This window comes from Mirounga angustirostris, unplaced genomic scaffold, assembly GCF_029215605.1.
Source record: "Mirounga angustirostris isolate CCGP_5_RB_7025 unplaced genomic scaffold, mMirAng1.0.hap1 SCAF_6, whole genome shotgun sequence".
NCBI classification, from domain to species: domain Eukaryota; kingdom Metazoa; phylum Chordata; class Mammalia; order Carnivora; family Phocidae; genus Mirounga; species Mirounga angustirostris.
Window position 1 is genome coordinate 51037175 of NW_026991714.1, and position 5958 is coordinate 51043132.

Genomic DNA, 5958 nt, shown 5'->3' on the forward strand with positions numbered 1-5958 from the left:
AGAATATACACAGTGTGATACCATTATATGTTTCAAAGAAGTGTCATATTTAAAAAATAATAGCATGTGCTTACCATAAAACTTAGCAATTGCAATCTCAGCCATTCACATCAGAAGAATGAGAACTTATGTTCAAAGAAGAGCTTCTATACAAATGTTCATAGCAGCTTTATTTGTAAGAGCACCAAACTGGAAATACCCCAAATATTCTCCAGTGGATGAATGGTTAAACATACTGTGATACATCCATACAGTGGAATACTACTCAGCAACAACAAAGGACGGACTACTGATAGATGCAACACTAAATGGATTTCAAAGGCATTCTGTTTACTGGGAAAAAAAAAAAACCAATCTTAAATGATTACACAATAGGATTCCATTTATATAACTTGCTATGGCAAAATAATAGAAATGAAGAACAGATTAATGGTTGTCAGGGGCCTGGGGAAGGAGAGAGATGAAGGTAGCTTTGTCTGCGTCTCACTGTGGTGGTGGTCACACGGATCTTCACATGAGGAAAACTCGCATAGAGCTAAGTAGAGCAAAATGCACCCCCAACACAGGCACACATGCATGCACAAACACACACAAGTGTGCATAAAACTGGTGGGATCTGGACAAGGTTAGTGGTTGCATCAATGTCGGTTTTCTGGTTGTGATATTGCACTATAGTTTTGCAAGATGTTAGCACCAGAGGAAACTGGGTGAAGGGTGTGTGGGCTATATGGGTTCTCTCTATTATTTCTTACCTCTGCATGTGAAGTGACAAGTATCTCAAGATAAAAAGGTGACAAAATAGTGTGAAGTATAAAGACACAGGAGGACAGTAAAGACCCAATTTCAGATGGTGGTAACATCTGGGGTAGAGAACAGAAAATGGTATTGGCGTACCGTGTGGCTTTCCACACATTCAATATTTCCCTTTTTTAAGTTAGGTGGTGGATACACAGTTGCTTATGATATTATTTGGCCTTTCTTTTGGTAAGTCTGAATTATTCCATAATTAAAATAATGATACAGAAAAGCCCACCCTCTCTCTTTTAAGAACAAGAACTGGAGCGGAGTATAAAGAACTGAAATCTGGCTGTGAGCCTGCTTCTGTCTCGTGTCTTGTGCAAAGCCTTTTTGAGTGAAGGGCTGCCACCTTTTGCTATTTGGCGGATGATATTTGAAGGAACCCAGGAACTCTGTACCATTAACAGGGTGCATCTGCTCATCCCGGCCCCGCCAACCCGCGGACGTCATTTCAGCAACCAGAGAAAGCATGTACAAACAGGTGATGTAATTTTAAGCAGCATAAGTCAGGGTGCATTGTCTGGCCAGCTTCTCCGAGGGCTCCCCAGCTGAAGCGGGGACAAGGGAGCGGGCAGAGGAGGGTTAAGAGGGAGGGAGGGGCTGGAGGGCAAGGAACTTGCTCAGCTGGGGATTGTTGGCAATCAGTGAGAACCAGCTGAGCAAAGCCTGGCAAAGCAATGGAGTGTTTCCGGGAGCCCTGGGATTAGAGCGTCAAGGTTTTGTTTGGAAATTGCAAGGATTTGGTGTCTGTCAAGTGTCATTAGTGCATTGGGGACTGGGCCGGCCTTGAGAGCCGGGCTCTGGCCTTGCCTCGCAGGCTCATCGCATAAATGACTCGGGGTTGGGACTCAACATCACTGAAGCTGAAATAACAGCATCAGCCCCGCGGTTTCTTTCTCCAGCTTGTGCTGAAGCTAAAACACCCCAGGGACCCCCAATATCCTTTTTCCACCTGGTGGCCACTGTAGCCCAACCAGGCTCCCAAGCACCCAGGCAGCACTATCAGGCAGCACACCGTGCCCCCCCAAACCAGCCACTGGCCCTAAAAAATGACAAGAGACTAAAGATTCAGGTAAACCTTGAGAGAGGGAGCGAAGAAAGCAGACTGCCCTCAGTATTTTTGCACATTGCCTTCCTGGCTGGCTACCCCACTTAGGCTCTCCACCAGTGGGGTGATTTAGAGCTGGGGAAGAGCAAGTGAAGGGATAGGAAGTTCAGCTGAGAGTCAAAGGCAGAAGGGATGTCCTGGAGTGGTTTGTGCTCAGGATGGTGGTGCAGGATGTACACTGCCCAAATCCAGGAAGGGCCATGGACATGATAATCTATGGGACTGGTGTCTCCTGGAATGGGGCAGGGCACAACCTGCATGACTGTATGTGAGTGGATCCGGGACAAGTCTGCACACAGTAATACATCGTTAACATCTTAAGCTCTATCCCGCATCAGGCACTGTGTGAAGTGTTTTCTGTGTGTGATTTGATTTTCGCAGTAATTTGGCAAGTGGGGATTTTGCCCACTGTTACAGATGTACCAAGGAAGATGCCAAGTACTCGCTTGCCATGTAAAGGTGCTCTGTTTCTCATCGACTTCAAGTGCAAGTTTTAAAAGTATGTGTCCAGCTTGTTTAGGCGCTATCTATGTAGGTGTCCATGTGCACGCATGTATGAGAAAGTAAGATGAGTCTGAATCTTGGGCATCGGTTATGAGAAGCCTGAGTTCTCATTCGTTCCAGGCCTATGATCCCAGCGGTGTACATTTCTCTGGACCAGAGTCTCTTGCCTCCTTTATCCTGCCCCCAAAGTGCTGTGAAGCTGGGCAAGGTCATGTCTGATGACGATAGGAGAGTGGAATCAGGGTGGGAATCCCACAGGAGATGGCCTCATCTTGGTGGTTTTCCTGCATGCTCATCCACACCCAGGAAAGAGAAATCTCTCAGCTGCCTGGCTTTGGCCTTTCTCTGGCAGAGGCTCCGGAGCTAACCAGGGGGGGGCCTTGGGGTGCTGTGCATGCTGGCTCCAGCTCCCTGGTCACCTGCACCATCAGGGCTGGTTCGGGGGCTTTCCTCAGAGACTGCCGGCCTGCTGAGGGCGGCATGATGACTCTCCGCATGATGACTCTCCGTCACCATAGACCAGGTGACGGAGGCTTAACTGAGGTTAAGCAACTTGCCTGAGAATATCTCACCAGCGCATGGCAGAGACTGGACAACATCTGAACCTGAATGCTTTATGACATGTTGCCTCTCTCCAAAGCTTTGCTGGTGGCTCTCATTACCGAAAAGAAAGATGGAGGAGCCGGACCTTCACTGTGTGTGAAAGCGCCTGGTCCCTGGAGCCCCCGTCTTAGGATATGAGAACACTTCCTCCTTGGAGTCGTCACCTGTTTCCACCTGCCCTCCCCACCTGTGTTCCCATTTGGACTACTTAAGGGAGGAGCCCTGTGCCGGAGGAGGTTGCTGACACCTGTTAGGCAGCTAATCTGCACCAAGCACAACATGAAGGGTTTTACGAATGTGATTTAATCCTCACAGCAATCCTGCAGGTTGAGATTTTGCTCACCGTAGAGATGCAGCAGGAAGAGGCCAAGTGTTTGCCTCCCACTTGAAGAGCCCATCAAGACTTGCTGACTCAGCCTGTCTGACCGCTTGGAAGATGGTGGGAGACAGAGAGGGGGTGCTTCTACCACCTGTCACCTGCAACTCAAAACTCCACCACCTACCAGCAGCCCTGCCTCGATTGTCCTGGAGTGTCATGAAAGCCTGTGAGAAACCTTTGGGAATGGCCCTTAATCCAGAGGATCTCTGCATTAGTTCAAGGCTCCCGGCACTGGGGGGACCAAGGAGAAAGAAGAGCTCCCTTCTGCAGAGCAGGTCCCTGGGCTGACACCTTATTCTCATGGTCCTCTTCTGGGTGGAGGTACCCCACGTGCTGACCTCTGAGGCATTACTTGGAAAGCAGGAAGCGACTACAGAGTCGAGGGAGGCTTGGGGGGCAGCCACAGATGCCTAGCAAGGACAGGCCCGTGGAGCTGTTGATCCACTGACCCAGCTGACATCCCTCTGGGGTCTAAGCAGCAGGGCTCCCTCTCAGGCTTCTCGAACAAGTCCAGGTTCTTTCTGCCTGCACTCCAGGGGGATCCTGTATTTCAGAAGGCTGACTGTCCACTGAAGGCTTGCAGCCCTTCTTTAGCACCTTATCCTCACAAGCTAACCGAATCCAAATCTTCTGCTGGTCCATGTCCTCTTGGTCCCACCCACCCCTTATCTTGGATTTCAGACACCCCAGGATGTCTGTCCCCATCATTCTGCTCCCAGTGAGCTAACGTCTCTCTCATATGCACCCACAGTGCTTCCCACCCCCACAGGACAGGACAGTGGCCTCCAGCAGCCATAGCTGCTTCTTCCAAAGGGTTCAGAACAGCTTTGGGCGGATGATGTCCTGCCTTCTGCCTGTGCGCTGGGGAGAGGCAGGGAGGAGGGACGAGGAAAGATTTCTATTTCACAGCATTGCTTGCCAAAGCATCAGTCCATTGGTTGACTCCAGATAACACGGTAATTAATAATGTAATACGATGCGATTTCTAGGCGCTCGTGCCTGAAGGCCTCTGGTCCCAAGGACCTTGGTAAAAGGTAGAATTAAAAGCATCCATAATTTCAAAGAAGACATCGTAAACAAAGCTCCCTGAGACTGAAGACGACTGGGGGCCACCAGTGGTCCACACTCAGTGGACAACAGCCGAGGCTCTCAGCTCGCAAGGGGATCCCCGCTCCTTGAAATCTAGACTCAGCGGGGTAGACGTTGGGCCGTTTACACTTGACTGCTGACCTCCCCTGCACAGATCCACGACAGACCTCCCGAAAAAAACCCATTCTTTCTCTCTCCCATTGGAAGGGAAGGGACAGGAAAGTCATAGATGGGCATAAGTTGGAATCCCAGCTCTATCATTTATTGACTACTGACCCTGAATGCCTCTGACCCCCCCACTTTCCACTCTACAGGATCTACAGGGGAGCGTGACTGTGAACACCTGCATACCCTCCAAGCTTACGAAGCGCTTATTCGCATGTATTACTTCCTGTCGTTCTTTAATGACTCTCTGGGGTTTTATAGCCCAGACTACCTGCCCAGCATCTCCTCTCATCTGCTTCCTTTCTAACGGATGCCTCCTTTTACTCTAGGTGGCGACATGCAAGACTAGAAGACATTTCCCAGCCTCCCTTCCCTGATGGCCGGGGATGGTTGATGAGATGTAAGCAAAAATTTTGGGGGGGTAGGGTGGGAAGGAGACCCAGGAAAATCCTTGAAAGGGGCTGACTCAGCTGGGAGTATGCCCTTTTGCCCATCCCTTCTTCTTTCTAATTTCTACCTAGGATCCAGACACCACGGTTGGCATTCTGACAGCCAACTTGGACCATGGGGTGAACTTGAAGTCGGAAGCCACATGCCTGGGATGGTGAAATCATAAGATAGAGCCTGGAGCCTCCCATGGCTATGGAACTGCCATGGCATCTTGGAATGACCTACACATGACAGGATAATAAACCTCTATGTTGTTTAAGTCCAAATCTGCCTTATATGGTACAGATGATTATCCTGTCTTTCAAAGGGGAAACTGCAGCTAAGCGAGATTAAGCAACTTGCCCAAAGCCACCCCTTTAGGTCAAAGGGAGCTACAGTCACACTCCTGAAAGAGAGAGCACTGCCTTCCCATATTCCCAAAATGTTCTTCAGTTTGCAAAGATCTGCAAACACCAAGAATCAGATGCTGTTCTTTTGCTGGAAGATGAAAGCATCTTGCTGCCTTCTAGAGCTGCCATTTCCCGAGGGCTCTTTTTTATCTCTCTGGCTTTCTTTTTTATTTCTCTATCCTCTTTATCCTTGGCTCACTGCTGTTCCATACTTCCCTAAGCCATTTACCTACCAGTGGGAGGATACTGTTTGGCAGCCCCGAGCCCCGAAGCACAAAGCGAGTGAAGCCAGGACAGGGGCAGCCCCTGCTTCCGCACGTCCCTGAGAGGAGACTGAGCCATTCCGTCCCTGGAGCTCTCGGAGTTCACAGCCTCGCTCCCCAGCATGTCCGGCACAGAGAACACATCTTCTAGCCCTCCATCAACCTCTTTCCCCACTGAATGGAGAAGGAGTGGACAGGGGTGCATGAACT

At 49.7% G+C, this 5958-nt stretch overlaps 1 long non-coding RNA gene across 1 annotated transcript; it reads left to right on the plus strand.

Annotated features, from left to right (window-relative positions):
• Positions 1-1056: 1056 nt before the first annotated feature.
• On the plus strand, positions 1057-5363 carry LOC129045846 (uncharacterized). The gene is made up of 3 exons (XR_008506183.2): positions 1057-1279; positions 4976-5046; positions 5168-5363. It is a non-coding gene; the product is annotated as an uncharacterized LOC129045846 (long non-coding RNA).
• Positions 5364-5958: the final 595 nt, after the last annotated feature.